This window comes from Mirounga leonina, unplaced genomic scaffold (genome assembly GCF_011800145.1).
Source record: "Mirounga leonina isolate KUSES-001 unplaced genomic scaffold, KU_Mleo_1.0 Mir_104, whole genome shotgun sequence".
In the NCBI taxonomy this organism is placed as follows: domain Eukaryota; kingdom Metazoa; phylum Chordata; class Mammalia; order Carnivora; family Phocidae; genus Mirounga; species Mirounga leonina.
Window position 1 is genome coordinate 6,058,144 of NW_023270231.1, and position 17,535 is coordinate 6,075,678.

General features: G+C 43.7%; 1 long non-coding RNA gene across 1 annotated transcript; it reads left to right on the forward strand.

The window, feature by feature from the left end:
• Positions 1-1,416: 1,416 nt before the first annotated feature.
• LOC118016283 lies at positions 1,417-16,890 on the forward strand. Its single transcript, XR_004680779.1, has 2 exons — positions 1,417-1,467; positions 15,879-16,890. It is a non-coding gene; the product is annotated as an uncharacterized LOC118016283 (long non-coding RNA).
• Positions 16,891-17,535: the final 645 nt, after the last annotated feature.

Genomic DNA, 17,535 nt, shown 5'->3' on the forward strand with positions numbered 1-17,535 from the left:
TGTAGTCAGGGTTTAATAACAGTATCCACTTTCTGAGGTCGTTGGGAGGATTGAGTAAGAACCTGTATGTATGTATAGTGTGTGGCGTATAGTAGATGCTCAATAAATATTTGCTTTTTAAAAAGTTATACTAGAAGTTCAAAAAAACCTTTTGGGAGCCCAGCAAGGGGAGCAGTGAAGACTTTCTGGGAACGTCAGGGTATGACTAACTCTACCTGGAAGCAAAAACCTTTGAACTGGCTCTTTTCTGTCCTTGAGTAAATTTCCAGTGTAGGGAGGTCCTACCGCTCTTCTTTGGGAACCCTACTTTGCGGCTGCACACCCCAAGGCCGTTCCAGTTTGGGGAAAGGAGCAGCAAAGGGCACCCAGGGAAGCAGCCACTAATTGAGTGACTTTGGGCAAGTCACCCTAACCTCATCACAGATAAAATTCCCTTATCAGTGATAATGGGGCACGGACTACTGGCTACCTGATAGGCTTGCAATGGGATCAGGACAGATCTGCATGTGAAATGTTCAGCGGAGTGCCTGGTGCAGGCGAAGTGCCCATTACAAATTAGCTATTATTGTTATCCTTAGCTGCACAGTGAGACACAAGATGGCTTTGTCTATCAACATTTTGGAGAAGAGTACTGGGAGAGAAATTTCTGGGTCTCCTGGCTGCCACTTCAAGCAGCCAGTTTACACTTGAAAGCATCCGTTTGTTCAAAAGGTGAGCAAATCCAGGCCTTCTGTAGCCACAGCAAGAAAAAGAACTTTCTGCCTGGTCCTCACTCTTTCTGATTCTTTTTTTTTTTTTTCTCTTTTCTTTATTTCTTTTAAAATAAATGTCTGCACACATGTTATTTATTTATTTTTGGTTAACGTTAAATTGAGGTTTTGACCGAAACTCAGCCTGCACATACTTGAAAAGCCATCAGGCTTGTTGGGCCGCGGATAAAGGTCTTGGGATTTCCCCACGGGGCTGCGGAGAGTACAGACAGGAAGCCCAGGACCGAGCGCCTGACCAGAACTTCCTCGGGGGAGGCTGGAGCAGAGCACGGCATCCTGCTCAGAACTCTCCAGAGTGCTCAGGCCAGAGCACTGCTCTGCTCCCAGGGGCATGCTGGAAGAGGGACCCCCGCCCTGACTCGTGGGTCCAGACCCAGCAGACAGCAGGAGGCTGAAGCCTCCCCCAGGGAGAGGCTGACACTCTCAGGCTGGAACCTTACATTCTGGCCCAACCTCTCTCCCCCCAACCCCCCCCTCTGCGCTGAGGAGGGAATTGAGAAGGGACTTTCCAGAGAGCGTTTGCGTGCAGGGTGTGGAAATGGAATAAAAGCATATGCAAATAGGCCTTTGCGTGCCTTCCTCTACTCCAGTGAGCAAGAGCCTTTCTCCAGAAAGATGCTCTTGCTCCAAGACACTTGACAGCTCTCTTCCTTCCCTGGACGGTGGTGGCAGCGCCGAGTGGAGTGGTAAAACCTGGGTAGGAAGCCATGCCCAAGGGGAGGGCTGGATGGACAGGCGGAAGGAGCAAAATGAGGGAGGGGAGAACCGGCCGCTGAATTGGAAAAGATAAAGTCAAATGAAATTTTAGGAGCTCTCTGTGAGTGTGAGCTGGGAAAAATAATCATTGCAAGCTGATTTATTATGTACTGATCTTCTGTCTGAGAGGCAGCAGGCTTTGTACAGTGGATTATTGCCGAGTAAATGGCACATTAAACATATAATCAAGATGTTTAAGGCATATTGAATGACATTAGAGTTAAAATAGGTGAGACTCTTGTCCTGGTCTATAAATATAAAAATATCAGTGGTTTGGAGATATTTCCAGTGCTTTAGTTAAGCTGTAGCTCCAGTTCCAAAAGGAAAGTATTTTTAACCTTTTGTTAGTTTCAGGGTGGGGTAGGGTGGGGTTGGGAAGTGGCATAGAACCTATACGGATCATAAAACAATATGCTTTAAACCCCGGCGTTGCAGACTGTGGCCTCTGCCTAGCAAGTCATAAACTTTCTTGCCGTGACTGTAGCGTGTAAATATTGCACGGTACCTATGAGGTGATCTGGGGGCTTAGGGAGTGGCGGATTATGTATGGCTGCTGTATTTTGTTTGTTGTTTCCTATTCTTGATCTCATTCAGTCTTTGGATATAAAAGTTTTTCTTTAATCTTTTTTTTACATTACTGGGCAAGTAGTGTAGCTCTTCTTTCTCGAAAGCTTAATTCTGTATTATTGTATTTTCTTGTCATTTGGGACCTTCACATTCAGTGCCCATTATTTCATTAGACTGCTGGGGCTTGCACTTGGTTTTGCCCCAAACCCTTCTGATGGCAGTGCTGGGCTGACATTTGCCCCCAAGTTGTTGATGATGGGTTTTTGAACAGAACAAATTTCTCTTCAGTTGTTTGTTTTTAATGAAAACCACCTTGTTCTCCTTATGCATTGTAGTCCTCAGGACAGAGTGTAGCACCAGGCCAGAGCTCTTTATGGTTGGAACTCAACGAGGGAGAGGAAGGTAGAAACCTTGACTTTGGGGTTTGCTCAGACTGCTTGGAATTGCTTGGATTGTTAATGTGTGGGGTAGGTAGTGGTGGAGTCTTCTCTTGGGATTCCACCAGGCCCAGGTATGGGATGGGGCGTGGTGCTGGCTGGAAGGCCACTGCTGCTTCTTGGTCATCCTGTCTTTGAATTCCTATCACCCCCCCTTTTTCTGAGGCCTCTTTGGGAATTCAGGGTAGTCTCATCTTCTCAGTGTGGGCCTTCGGGTTAAATCTGTAGCAAATACTTGTTTCCTCTGGCTGTCAGCAATTTATAATCTTGGGTGTGGTCCCTAAAAGCCAGCTTTGGGGTACTTTTTGGATTCAAAGGTGAGTCTTCCCACTAGTTGTTCTATAATCTGGCAAAAGTTCCTTACTTTGGTCCTGGCTTCAGTCTTAATAATAATGATAATGATAATAATAATAATAATAAATTAAAAATTTTTTAGCAATAACTAATGAAGTATTTTTATGATTTACAATTTGCAAAGCATTTTCATAGGTCATGTAATTCTTCCATAAAATTTGTAAGGTTAGTAGAGACAAGTAGAATTAGCACATAATGGGAGCTTATTTAAATATTTGTTGAATGGATCAGTTATAACCATTTTACTGCTAAGGAAATTGAGACTCAAAGAGGTCAAGTGACCTACTCAAGGCCCCACTGCCCAGGAGGGACTCAAACTCACATCTTCTGACTTTTTTTCATTCCAGACCAGCTCTGATATAATAGTGTTTTTATTTTATTTTATTTTTTAAAAGATTTTATTTATTTATTTGACACAGAGACAGACAGCAAGAGAGATAACACAGCAGGGGGAGTGGGAAAGGGAGAAGCAGGCTTCCCACCGAGCAGGGAGCCCAATGCGGGGCTTGATCCCGGGACCCTGGGATCATGACCTGAGCCGAAGGTAGACACTTAACCAATTGAGCCACCCAGGCGCCCCTGATATAGCAGTATTTTACATGCTATTTGTTGTCCTTTCTCCAGGAAAGTGTTTTTGATTCTCTAAAAAAAAGATTCTGGGAAAATGTAAATGGATGGCTATACTCTCAAAGGGGTGACAGAGCCTTGCCTGTACTTCTGTGTACATGTTTCTTAGGTTCCTTCCTCTGCCAGAAATGTATATCCTTCAGGACATGACTATTTGGATACATACCTTATTGGAAGATAAGAACACAAGGTCATGTCAAAAAAACGACTGTCTTGGATTTTTCCTATTTCTTGGACTTTCAGGCATTATACTGCATAGATCTAAAACTACTACCAGAGTTTTGGATGTGCGGCTGAACAATTTTCTCTAGCTTTGTGTCTTGCAGTCCTGGGAAGAGTCCCGCAGTGCTATCATTTGGGCGGGGGCTGGTGTTCAGGGAACAGCAGTTGTCTGGCCCTATAGTAGTTGCTACAGCTGCTCCCACTGCTGGGGGAAATGTCACTTTGATCAGCTCAGATATTAGAATAATAAGAAAAGAACCCCTTGTTCTACCAAAGCCGAGACTTTGGCTGTGGGGTTGTGCCCATGCACCAGTAACATTCCATCTGCTTGCCAGGGACTTCCTTCAACCCCGTGAATACCAGGAGCAGAGAGGAGGAAGAATTTCCCTCCTAAGTCTAAAGCTAATTAGAGAGGAATGCCAGTGGGTATCCGCCTAAGGGCCTTTCCCTTTGACTTCTGTAACTGGAGACTCAAAGCGTTGGCTAAGAGATTTCTCCCAGAGGAAAGCTGCAAAAACCATTTGGATTACTTCTTAACTGAACTGATACTCCCCCCGCCACCCAACATGCAATGGTATCACCACCTAGGTGGTCTCAGACTTGCCAGTCTGTTTCTTAATGGTTTCTGCGCCTTGTTTAGGAAAGCCTTTCTCAAGTGAAGGTTATAAGGATTTCTTCTGACACTTATGAAGCTTTATAGTTTTAGTTGTTATTGCATTATTTATTTATAGTTAGCTCTTTTATCCATCTGAAGTGTATTTTTGATATGGTGTGAGACCTGATGTTAATTATTTCCTTTATGGATGTCAGTTTTTCCCCTCTGCTGTCTTTTTTTTTTTTTTAATAACTTTTTAACTTTGGGATAGTTTTAGAATTACAGAGAAGTTGCATAGATAGTACAGAGAGTTCCTATATATCCCTCTCAGCTGCTTTTTGATTTGAAAGGATATTTTTGCCTGGTCCTAAATTCCCACATATACACAGATGTCTTTCTAGAATCTCACTTTTATTCTATTGATGCGTTTACTATTTTTGTCCCAATATCACATGTTTAATTAATATTATTTCCAGAGAGTTCATAGCTTTTGGTAGGGAATCTGAGATCTCACAGGGCTTTTAAGGGGTCACATTCAGACTTCAGGCAGGGGAGGGATTAGTAACCCTGTTTATGGATGTTGCTGCTGCTGAGGGGACTGGCCAGGAAAGAGCACATGCATCTCGCTGGTACATAGGGAGGGAGGTCATCATTAGTGACCTGCCCCTTGTACAGAATGCCCTATTCTCTGAGCACAAGCCTTGGACACAGTGGCAAGGATGAGGCTCTGGAGTAGGGATTCTCCTCAGTACTGTTGACATTTGGGGACTGGTAATTCTTTTTTTTTTTTAAGATTTTTTATATTTTACAGAGAGAGAGCGCAGGAGAGAGCACAAGCAGGGAGAGCAGCAGAGGGAGAGAGAGAAGCAGGCTCCCTGCTGAGCAGGGATCCCTATGCGGGTCTTGATCCCAGGACCCTGGGATCATGACCTGAACCGAAGGCAGATGCTAAATGGACTGAGCCACCCACGTGCCATGGGGACTGGTAATTCCTGGCTATGGGACTATCGTGTGCATTGTGTAGGATGTTTAGCAGCATCCTTGGCCTCTACCTGCCAGATACCACTGGCACCCTTGACTACTCAAGACAATCAAAATTTTCTGCAGACATTGCAAGTATGCTTAGGTGTCACCACCCCCCCAGCCCCTGCAGTGATTGAGAAGCACCTCTCTGAAGTCAAGCTATGTGAGGGTTGAACCCTGGCCCTACTAGGAGGCCCTAGCCATGTGCCTCCATTTCCTCCCGTGTAAACTGCAGATGCAAATTATAATGGCGCCTGTCTCCTAGGATGGTCCTGAGGACCAATGGAACAAATACACATGAAGCACTCAGAACAGACCCTGGTAGGACAGCCCCTAGCTCAATGTTAGCTATTACTATTATTTTAAAAAGTCCTTTATATTTGATCTCATGCCTAATAACCACACAGACTTCCACTAATCCCTCCCCTGCCTGAAGTCTGAATGTGACCCCTTAAAAGCCCTGTGTGATTTTTCTACTACCTCCATATCTTCTCCACCATGGAGCAACTGTGTTGAAATGGACGGTATTTGCCAAAAAAATTACATGTCTTCGTTAATGAAATGGAACTCTATTTTCAGAGCTCCGTGACTGCTAATTAATCAACTCCCATGATAAACTCCTCTGAGCTGCGTGTGAATTTTATTTGCAGCCCCAGAAGAGCAATTCCAGTTAGTTAACAGGCTTTTAAGTGACAGTCCAGCTCTGTGAGCAGCAGAAAAGCCCAGAAATGATTTTCTAAGCAAGGTGGTAATGACAGTGGGAAGAGAGAAATCTGGGATAAGGAGAAGACTGAGGATTTACATGATTCATTCACTGGATGGCTTCGGGAATGCTGTGTTCATTTTCCGTCGAAAGGCACCATCATCTTGCAAGGCAGAGGGGGATGGATGGAAGATGTGCCTTCCTGCAGTTCATGTCACTTAGTTGCCCACCCCCCTTCTTTTTTTCGTAGCAGTAGCTTTTGTGACACCATAATGTTTGCTATTAAGCTTGCCTGAGAACTCGTCTTGTGGGGATGATTATTTTTAGTGTTTAAGACGATCTGGCTGACATGGAGTTTTGGGCTGTCTCTGCCTTTGTCCAAAGAGCTCACTTCCTCAAGTGAAACCAGGATTTGGTTTGAGAGAGAGGAGAGAGGAATGTCCTGGCCTGGGCTGGAGGGGCAGAAGGCTGGAGAAGGCTCATTAGTTTGATGACTTTGGTGAGGCTTGGTTAATTCACTTTGCCAGGGCAGCTGGCTGATTGGCAGCCTAGGTCCTGAAATTGAAATGACTAGGCTGAAAATTCCAGTTCTTTTAACTTGCTGACTGTGCTGTCTTGGGCAAGTCACAAAACCTTTTCTCCTCTATGGAATACTTTTGATCATAGTACCTACCTTGTAGCTTCGTTGTGAATTTGAAATGAGACACATAAGTACTTCATACATCTAAGCTATTATGGTAATTGTTATGATGTTTATTTATTTGAGTGTCGCTGGGCACTGTGCAAGGGGTGGGGAGGCTACATCCAGGGCAAATATGACATTTTGTGCCTCTCCAGGGAAATACACACTAGAAATTGGAGTGTTTTGACAGGTAAACCTTGAAAGCTGGGGAGTGGGAGGGAGTCAGAGAAGTCTCCAGAGATGGTACCTTAGTAACCACAAAGGCATGGACCTTAGACATGGGCAGAGCCTGTACACAGGGGGACAGATAATCAAGGTCATGGACACAGGGGCATGGAGCTTTGAATTCTTTTTCCCCGAAATAGAAGAAATTACCAAATTTGAAGTGGATAGGCTGGAAGACCAGAGAGAAAAGAATTGTCCACTTTTGCTGTATGAATCCGGCCATCAGACAGTTTCTGCAGACTTGAAGCGTATTTTATATTAGGCTAGGCTCTGTTTCCTGGCTGACTGGGCCCCAGAGCCTAGAGGTGCTGGGCACCTGATACATGGCTGTGATCATTTGTTCGGGGAGTTGTGTTCTGGTAGGTCTCTTTTCTCATTGCAAGAACTTGCCTCATGGTCATCAGTGGATTTTGTTTTACACAGAGGACTAGGGAAGTTCAACACTAATGGATAACCCTGCAGTTTTTTACTGGCAAAGACTTGTTGACCCTGTTTCTTTAATATTGCCATGTGTGTTCCAGCTTTCCTCCTAAGGCTATGAGCAGAGATCTAAATGAGATAATTATGCAGACTATTTAAAAACTTTTTAAAAATAAAGTGCTATGTAAGGAACTATTTTTTTTTTTTTTTTTTTTAGAGTGAGCATATAAAGCAATATGGATGCATCTCCTTTACACCTTTTGGGAGTGAACTGGAAGACAAGGATTAATTTAGCTTTGAAAGAATTTTAGATTTGTAAAGTTATAATAGATTAGTAGCTCTCCTAAAAGCCTCACATACTGAAAATGCATTCCTTTATTCTAACCCTATATAGCAAGAGCAGAATGCTACAGTAGTAATTTTGTTTGGCAGGATTATATTTGTAAGAACTGCTGGGTTAGTTTTTATTTTTCCCCTCAAATGGTGAGGAAAATACATAAGAGAGAAGGGGATGAATTCTTGGAAATAGAAGTGAATAACTCTACTATCATAATGCACCAAGACCAAGTCAGGTGAGAGATTTCTTTTCATAGGATAAATTATACATTTGCCCAACAGAGTTACACAATGGAACTCAGTCTTAGAAAAGAATTTAACTTTTTATTGATTGAATACAATTCAGTTTTCCTGGGCTCTACACTGGGGAAATGCTAACAGTGGAGAAAACAGTAGTGTTGATAAGTGTAAATGGTCAATGGTTAAAAATCCTTTGTATTGTTTTTGGTTTCTATTTTCTGACTACAAATCTCATGAAGTTGACAAAATGGCTCATAGTGCAGAGTACATTCTGGTAAATAGGAGGCAATTACTTTTCTGAGTTTCTCTGTCCCATTCTCCATTGTGGCTGAGAAATGATTCTGGCTGTACAGTTTAAGTTCATTTTGACCTGGCTGCATGAGCAGCCCAGGAGTGAACTACTGCCTTGCTGGAGATGCACACTCTGAGGAACCTGAGGTTGGAGGGTCTGGGTGACTCTGTCCAGGCAGAGCTTCTGATATCCCCTGTTCATGCAGTGCAGTAACTGTTCAGAGCGCCTGTAGGGAGATTGTCTGGAAGTTACAGTGGTCTTCAAAATAAGAATGTGCTGGTTGGGCAGATGGTGGGAGAGTGGGGACAAGAGATAATCTTTCCATGGGCAGAGAGGAGTCGTTAGTTATAAGAAAAGCCTAGAATTTATTACAGTATAATTACTCAAGAAATGTTTTCTAATCATCTACCATGTGCAATGCACTGCTGTTATGAGGTGGGGCTAAAGAGGTTGAAAATATCATACCTGTCTCTGAGAAAGTCATTGTCTCACCAGACTTGCACTGATGTATTCAAGACCTTGCAGGCTCCAGTGTTAAATTGTGTGATTAGGTAATGGATACGCAGGACTATTTCTTGCCCTCTTCCCAAATTTTGCCACACCAGCCCAGAATATTTAAAAAGTGCACTGGGCATCCCATTGCTTCCCTGCTTCCTCTGTCTTCTATTAGAGTCAACTCCAAATTCCTAAGCAAGGCTGATGTGAAGGGCTGCCTGGACCACCCTTACTTCCACGCCATCCCTAATCTTGTTATTGGCTCCAGCAGAGGGGCCCCAGCCCGTCCCCACTTGTGCCTGGTCACATCCTATCTCAGAGTGAATATTCTGTTCCCTCTGCCTCAACGCCCTTTTACCTGATCCTCACCAGACCACAGCCTGTTTATCTTTCAGAATTTCTTCTTCTTCTTTTTTTCAAGATTTTGTTTTTTAGGTAATCTTTAAACCCAACATGGGGCTTGAACTCACAGCCCCAAGATCAAGAGTTGCATGCTCTACTAACTAAGCCAGCCAGGTGCCCCCACGATTTCTTCTTAATGTCACTTCTTCCTAACCAAGAGGTTCTTCATGGGATCTTGTGCTTTTCCACTGGTGGCGCTGCTCACATTTGAGCTCATTTGTTTTGTATGATTGTTCCTGAGATCTTGGTCTCTCCTGTTATTTGGTGATCTCCATGGGGTCAAAGGCAAGGTCCATGTTCCTCTTGCTTCCTGCTGTATCTCCAGCATTTGACCCAGGGCCTGACATCGAGCAGGTGCTCGGTAAATGAATGACGATGAATAAATGAACAAATGAATGAATGATGGATGGATGTTGTGGAAGGAGAGATTCCCCTGGGCTGATGCAGTTGTCCTTTCAAAGCAAATGGTCTCTCCTACTAGGGCATTTGGCATGTTGTACTAAATGTCCCATTTGTCTGCCCTCATGTACCCATAAGCTCCTAGAGGACAAGGGTTGGATCATAACAATCTTTTTATCTTCAGAGTGTGGCTCACATAGAAACTCAATGATGGTTTGTGGGATGAAGGATGCATTGTGCATGAATGGAGGGGGACTTATCTGGGTTTTAAAGCATGCTTGGGGGTGAGAGGAAGATGGAGGAAAAGTGAATTGAAGCATCCAAAATAGCAGTAAGACTTGGGAGGCAAACAAGATTAGGGTTAAGGAAAAAAGCTGAAAACCTGAATTAGAAAAGTACTGGGTAGCCACCAGACATGGCTTGACAGGATGTACTCATACTACAGATTGGAGGGTTGGGGTGGAGAAGTCACTTGGAATTTCCCCAGCTGAACTTAATGTCTGTCTTTCAGCTTGCTGTTCACCTCATGAACTTTAGCCATTCAACAAATATTCATCAAGCACCCATTCCATGCATTCCCAGTGGGGGAAATATGCCCCCCGAGCATAGAAATTGGCTATTTGGGGGGTGAAAAAAATCTTGTTGTTTTTATATATGAAGCATAGACGTACATATAGCACATAAACAGTGTACAGTCTGTGGTATTAAAATTTCATAGTGGGGGTGATTAGGACAATATGTCTAAAAAGGCTCTTTCAGGGGATGGTAATGAAAAAGAGTTCTCAGGTTGAGAACCGACGGACTCTGCACTAAGCATTATCTGGTCAAAGTGCACACTCCCATGGCATTTTCATTCTCGTGAGGCAGATAGATAACAAACAAATAAGTAACCAGAACTATGCCAGAATAAGAGATGTTATGAAGAAAAAAAGCAAGGCAAGGGGATGGAGCACATGGGAGTGAGGGTGGGCATGTTTGTGGTTATTTTAGCTTGGGGGTCAGATGATCCTGATGAGGTGACACTTGAGTCTGAAAGAAGGGAGAGGTGAACATGACAAATATTTGGAGGAAGAGCATTTCAGGAAAAGGCAATAACCTGGGGGGAATCGAAACAGCAAAGAAGCCACCTGTGTGGGAGTGGATGAGTGAGGGATGGTAGGAAATGAGCCTGGAGATGGGAGGGGTCAGATCACACAGGTCCGCTGGCCATGCTAAGGGGTCTGGACTTTGCTCTGAGTGGGAAGGAAGCCGTTGGAGAGCTTTATTCAGGAAGTGGCATGATCTGATTTACCTGCTGATAAGATTCCTCTGGCTGCTCTTTGGGGGTAGACTGTAGAGGCAGGAGTGGAATGGGGCAGCAAGGAGGTGGTTGCTGGGGTTTAGGTGGCAGGTGATAGGGTCTTGGGTGAAGGTGAGGGGTCAGGGTCCTGTGTGCTGTGAAGGAAGAGCTCTCGGGATTTGCAGAAGGTTGAATGGTGGGTGTGAAAGAAATGAGTCAGATATGCCACAGTTTTAGCCTTGGCCCCTGGGTTCCATTTACTGAGCCAAGTGGACTGTAGGAGGAGGGTGTCTTCCTAGGGGCCAGTCTTAGAGTGAGGTCTTCCTTCCACCAGCTGCTGGCCCCTCCTATGGTTCCTTATTTTTCATCTCTATACGTTGCCACCTTATTTTCCTTTAGGGAAGGAACTTTTGAAAATTTTTATTTATTTATTTTTAAAACTTCTCCAAGAGGCAGGCAGTGGGGCAGAATGGTTAAAGTGTTAGTTGGTGGGGCGCCAGGGTGGCCCAGTCGGTTAAGCATCTGACTCTTGGTTTCAGCTCAGGTCGTGATTTCAGGGTCATGAGATTGAGCCCCCTCTCAGGCTCTATACTCAGCACAGAGCCTGTTTGAGATTCTCTCCCTTTCCTTCTGCCCTGCACACTCCCCGCCTCCAACTCTCTCTCAAATAATAAAATGAATAAAATCTTTAAAAAAGTGTGTGCTAGGGTGAGTGTTTTAACTGCTTACCTTCTAGTCTTACTTCCCTTTTTCTTCCTCTTCTTCCCCCTTCTTGATTTTTTTTTTCTTGTCAAGTAGAGATGGCAACAGTATCTACTTCCTATGGCTTGTGAGAGTGAAGTGAGATTTGCATGTGAAGTGGCTTGTGTGGGTCTGGCAAACAGTTGTCAATTGGCAGTTATTATGTTGCATGGCTCCCCCCTTCCCATTAGATTTTTGGGCTGCTGGCTCTCGTATCTCAAGGTCATCCATGTTGGAGCACGTTAGGGTGAAGGTATCACTTTTTCTCCTTCCATGTCTTGGTTTTCCTTTACATAAAAGGGGGAAGCAAGACTTAAGAGATGAAACAGTGGAGTCCCTCCAATGCAGGTATGTACATTGTTTATTGCATTGTATTCTTTTTATTTATTTATTTATTTATTTATTTATTTATTTATTTATTTATTTATTTGAGAGAGAGAGAGAATGAGAGACAGCAAGCACATGAGAGGGGGGAGGGTCAGAGGGAGGAGCAGGCTCCCTGCCGAGCAGGGAGCCCGATGCGGGACTCGATCCCGGGACTCCAAGATCATGACCTGAGCCGAAGGCAGTCGCTTAACCAACTGAGCCACCCAGGCACCCTATTGCATTGTATTCTAAGTATAAAAGGCTACATTTAGTTGAGGGTGATAGAGAAGCCATTGCATGCCATCCAGGGAAGCAAGTGCCCAGTGGATCATCCTGAGTAGGCGGAATTGATGCTACAGCATGAGCAGTACAAGACGTGTATATAGTAATCACCAAATTGTGTGGACCCAATCAGAATAAAAATGCCTGGAGCTCTGGCTTAGGGCCATGGATGAATGGAGCATGAAGCCTGGCATGGAACAGGAGTGGAAGACACAGGTGTAGCACGGTGACAGATATAAACAAATGTATAGAAGTATAAACAGAGATGAAAATAAGTGGCTGCCTCTTTCCTTCTCTGTATTTGTGACAGACTTTGTTAATCCATCACATCATTCAGTCCTGATTTTGATATAAAACTACTGTTTATTGAATGTTTACTGCATGCCAGGCACTGTGTTCTAGAAACATCACCTGGCTTACTCCCAGCAACCCAGTGACCTAGATCTATTATTATCCTAATAGAACAGGTGAGAAAAGTGGTCTCAGAGAGGTCAGTCACTTGTCCAGGATCACGCAGCTGGACAGGGGCCGAGCTGGGATTACAACCCTGTCAGCCAAACTCAAAAGCCTGTTCTCGAATTATTTTGTGTTACTACCTCTAGATATGCCCAAATGCTACCTCAGAATCTTTCTCCCTGGTAAATTCATTCTCATCTGCTTCCTTAAGATTTTGAGATTCAGGTTCATATTACAGTTGACGTTCATTTATTGGTTTCATTCATTCGTTCACTAATTAAACAATAGTTTTGTGCATCTACCATATACCAGGCACAGTGTTAGGTGCTAAGGATTCAGTAGTGAGTAGGACATAATCCCTGCTCAGGGCTCTAGTTAGTGGAAGGATCACTTCTTGTTTATGACTCTCAGTGGGGAGGAAGACTCAGAATTGGTATGATTTGGGACTAACATAGTGCCTCCTTCCCTGCATTGAACCAGAAAGTTTCCCAATTGATGATGGAAATCAGCAACAATCTGAAATATGAATTATGATGCCCCAGCATGCACCCTGGACCAAAATTGGGCCAGGCGTCACCTTTTTCTGACTTGACTGATTAAGCTATTTGATCTTGGGCTTCTATTATAATTCATGGTCAAGCAATGCTTTCTCATGCATTGTTCACTTTGCTCCTTCCAGCATCTGATTAGAAAGAGGAGGTCTCTGATGTGCAGAGAAGTTATGTGACTTGCCTACTTCTTACAGTGGTAGGAGACAAGCTGGGACTAGAACCCGCTTCTAACTTCTAGCTCCTTGTTTTTATTATCTCATCATGCTAACATCTTGATGTCTTTACACTTTGTTTCCCATCTATAAAATAAGGAAATTAAGTCACATGATCTCTAAAACTAACTTCCTTCTTTCCTTCCTTAACTCTGGAGTACCTACCATGATCCAGACATTATACTAAAGCAGGAAGTAATATTATGGAAAATGCACACACACACACACACACACACCCATCAAGAAAGTTAAAAGACAACCCACAGAATGGGAAAAAATGTTTCCAAATCGTGTATATGGGACTTGTATCCAGAACATAGAAGGAATTGTTACAATGCAACAAAAAAGACGACCCACTTAAGAAGTTGGCAAAGGAGGGCGCCTGGGTGGCTCAGTTGGTTAAGTGACTGCCTTCAGCTCAGGTCATGATCCTGGAGTCCCGGGATCAAGTCCCGCATCGGGCTCCCTGCTCGGCAGGGAGTCTGCTTCTCCCTCTGACCCTCCTCCCTCTCATGCTCTCTGTCTCTCATTCTCTCTGTCTCAAATAAATAAAATAAAATCTTTAAAAAAAAAAAAAGTTGGCAAAGGATCTGAATACACATTTTTTCCCTTTTTTTTTTTAAGATTTTATTTATTTATTTTGACAGAGAGAGAGAGACAATGAGAGAGGGAACACAGCAGGGGAGTGGGAGAGGGAGAAGCAGGCTTCCCACTGAGCAGAGAGCCCACATGGGGCTCGATCCCAGGACCCTGGGATCATGACCTGAGCTGAAGGCAGATGCTTAATGACTGAGCCACCCAAGGGCCCCTGAATACACAGGGACATACAAATGGCCAGTAAGCACATGAAAAGATACTCAACATCATTAACTATCAGGGAGATGCAAATCAAAACCACGGTGAGATACCACTTCACACCCAGTAGGATGGCTATGATCAAAAGAAAGAGAATAACAAATATTGGTAAGGATGTGGAGAAACTGAAACCTCATACACTGCTAGCAGAGTTGTAAAATAGTGCGGCCACTTTGGAAAACAGTCTGGCAGTTCCTCAAAAGGTCAATCATAGAGTTACCACATGACCCAGCAATTCTACTCCTAGGTGTATACCCAAGAGACATGAAAACATATGTCTACACAGAAGATTGTACACAAGTGTTCACAGAAGCTTTATGCATAATAGGCAAAAAATGGAAACAACCCAAATGCCCATCAATTGATGGGCAGATATACAAAATGTGGCATATCCATGCAATGGAATATTATCCATTCATAGAAAGGAAATGAAGTCCTCATACATGCTAAAACACAGATAAACTTTGAAAACATCATGCTAAGTAAAAGAAGTCAGCCACAATAAGGAAATCACTTACTGTATGGTTTCATTTATTTAAAATGCACAGAATAGGCAAATCTTTAGAGACAGAAAATAGATTAGTGATTGCCTAGGGCTGGGGGAAATGGGGAGTGGCTGTTAATGGGTATTAGGTTTATTTTGGGGATGATGAAAGTGTTCTAACAATTATGTTGATGGTTGCGTTCTCTGTGAATATACTGAAAACCAATGTAAATAAGTGAATAGTATGGAATGTGAATTATATCTCGATAAAGCTATTATATATATGTTAAAAACCCTAGCATGGTCTCTGCCCTTGTGGAAAACATAATCTTTCTGGGAAGATAAATATTAATCAAATAATTATACAGAGAGATTTATAGTTACAAATTATGATAAGTGCTATGAAAGGAACGAACTGGATATTATGAAAGAGAATAGCAGGAGGCTAATGGGGGTTAGCGAAGAGGTATTAGAAAAACTGCAGCATTCAGGTGCTCCAGCAGAGATCCCCAAATAGCACTGGCTTAGAAGAGGCAAATGTTTAATTCTCACTGGTGTGGTAGTGCAGGTGTAACCAGTCTAGGGCTCATATGGAAACCCTACAATTTTTAAGGATCTTCTAACCTGTTGCTCTTTTTCTCCCTTGGAGCGGCTCTCCACCATGTCTACAGTCTAAGCAGTGAGAAGGAGAAAAGGGGCACAGGAAGGCTCATCACTTCTGCTCAGAGCCAGAACTCAGTCACACAAGACTGGGGTGTACTGGGTGTTCATGTGCCCAGACTAAATTCTGGGGTTCTATTACTGTGAAAGGGGGGACAAACAGAGGTTGGGTGAACGGTTAGCAGTCTTTGCCATAGATGGCCTCTCTGAGGAAGTGACATTGAAGGTGAGAACCTAAGGATGAGTTGCTGTTAAAGAGAGGGAAGAGTTTTGCAGGCAAAGGGGATGACGTGTGTCAGGGACAGGAAGCAGGAAGGACCAGCTATAGTGTTTAATGCTGTTTAATGGAGTGTGTGTCTACCACAACCGTCCCTCCCAATGCTTAGAACTTATGAGTGCTGTGACTTGACCGGGGTTCACCTGCCTTTTCTCTCTCGTATCTTACAGGGCTGGGGCTGGCCAGGACTGCAAGGAGGGGGGCTTCGTGCTGACTCCAGAAGGCCGGTGTGTATCCTCAGCTTTGAGAACTGAATTCCATGGGTTGTGTCAGTGTCAGACCTGTGAAGTTCAGTTCTTCAGCTGGGATATCTCTGTCATCATGGACTCAGGGATCCTGCAGACAGCAGACCCAAGGGTGGCCGAAGAATTTGGAAGACTGGAGACAGAAGGGCAAAGTCTCAGACTCTGAAGGAATGGGGAGGGGGGCTCATGGGAAAAGCACTCATTTAATTGTGAGAAAACTTGAGTTCTATGCTGAGCAGGGTTCCAGCTAGCTAAATGAATGCTCTCTGCAAGTCATTCTGGTTATGGCTACTGCCATAGTTTACATATATTGATTACTTATGGCAATCCAGGTGCTGTACTAAGTGCTTTACCTGCTGTTAGAGGAGACTCTTGGGGAAAGTCACGAACGAAGCTTGAGACACCTAGCACTGCCATGCAATGGTATTTTTCCCTCTTCATGGGATCAGACAGAATTAATAGAATGTTACAGTCATTCTTTAGCATGGACTGCTGAGAGAACTAGTCTCTCTTAAAGACGAGAATTATGGGTACATCCCTCTTATGGTCCCCCTGTCCCTTTACTTGAATCTCTACTTCCTTGCCTTCTATAAATACATTAGGGATACATTGTGTCTTTATATTCCAAGCAAGGCAAAAAGAGGTTGTAATTAGATTTTACCAGGATCCCTAGTTTCTCCCAGGGAAAAGGGATACAGAGGTTTTGAAGGCTCCCTCCATTTCCTGGCGTGGTTAGCTATATTTTGTGGGTCAAGATCTTCTGTTGTCTTCCTCTGTCACCAAGTCAGTTAGGTCTATTCTGAGGCTCAGATTTGCTATGACGATGATGACAATTTCTACCTTTAGGCAAAGGGCTGGGACTGTATAAGTAATATCTGGACTTTCATTAGGTTTTATATCTGATGGGGAATAAAGAGTGTTCTTCATCTCTTGGAAACTCATCTTTGATTCATTGCTGTCTGTTGGTGTGCTGAAGTGTCCATCTCTTTATAGCCTACAGAATGAAAGTGTGGTCTGGCCCGGAGAGGAGAGACACGCACAAAGCATGTGCATTCTCATACCGGCTTCTCAGTGACACTGAGTCAGCGATACTTCTTGTAATCACACCAAGCCTCATTTGGAAAATAGGGACAAAGTAGCAAAAGGATATTGTATAAAAATGTGTAACTACATTCATGGATGTAAAGGGGTGCTTGGTTCTTATGAAAGCCCCCTGGCATGGGTGTGGAGCCTGTGTGTGCTCTCTGGGCTATACCGATCATCTCAAGAACCTCTCCCACCCCTCTCACCCTGCCCACTTCCGCCCTTTACTTACTAGACTCTTGGTCAGTGACTCATTCTTGGACCAGAACATTGGTGAAGCTCAACTGTGACCAGAGATCAGTGTCCTTAGACCTAGACTGCTGGACAAAATCCAGAATTTACACCAGAAGCTCTACATGCTCTGGGTTTCAGAGCATCTGTGCTGTGAACACGAACTTAGACCCAGAACTCTGATTTGCTACAAAAGTCTCATCCTTACTAGAGATGAACTCTTCTTAAAGCAAACCTGAGAAATGAAATATGGAATACACACAGACAC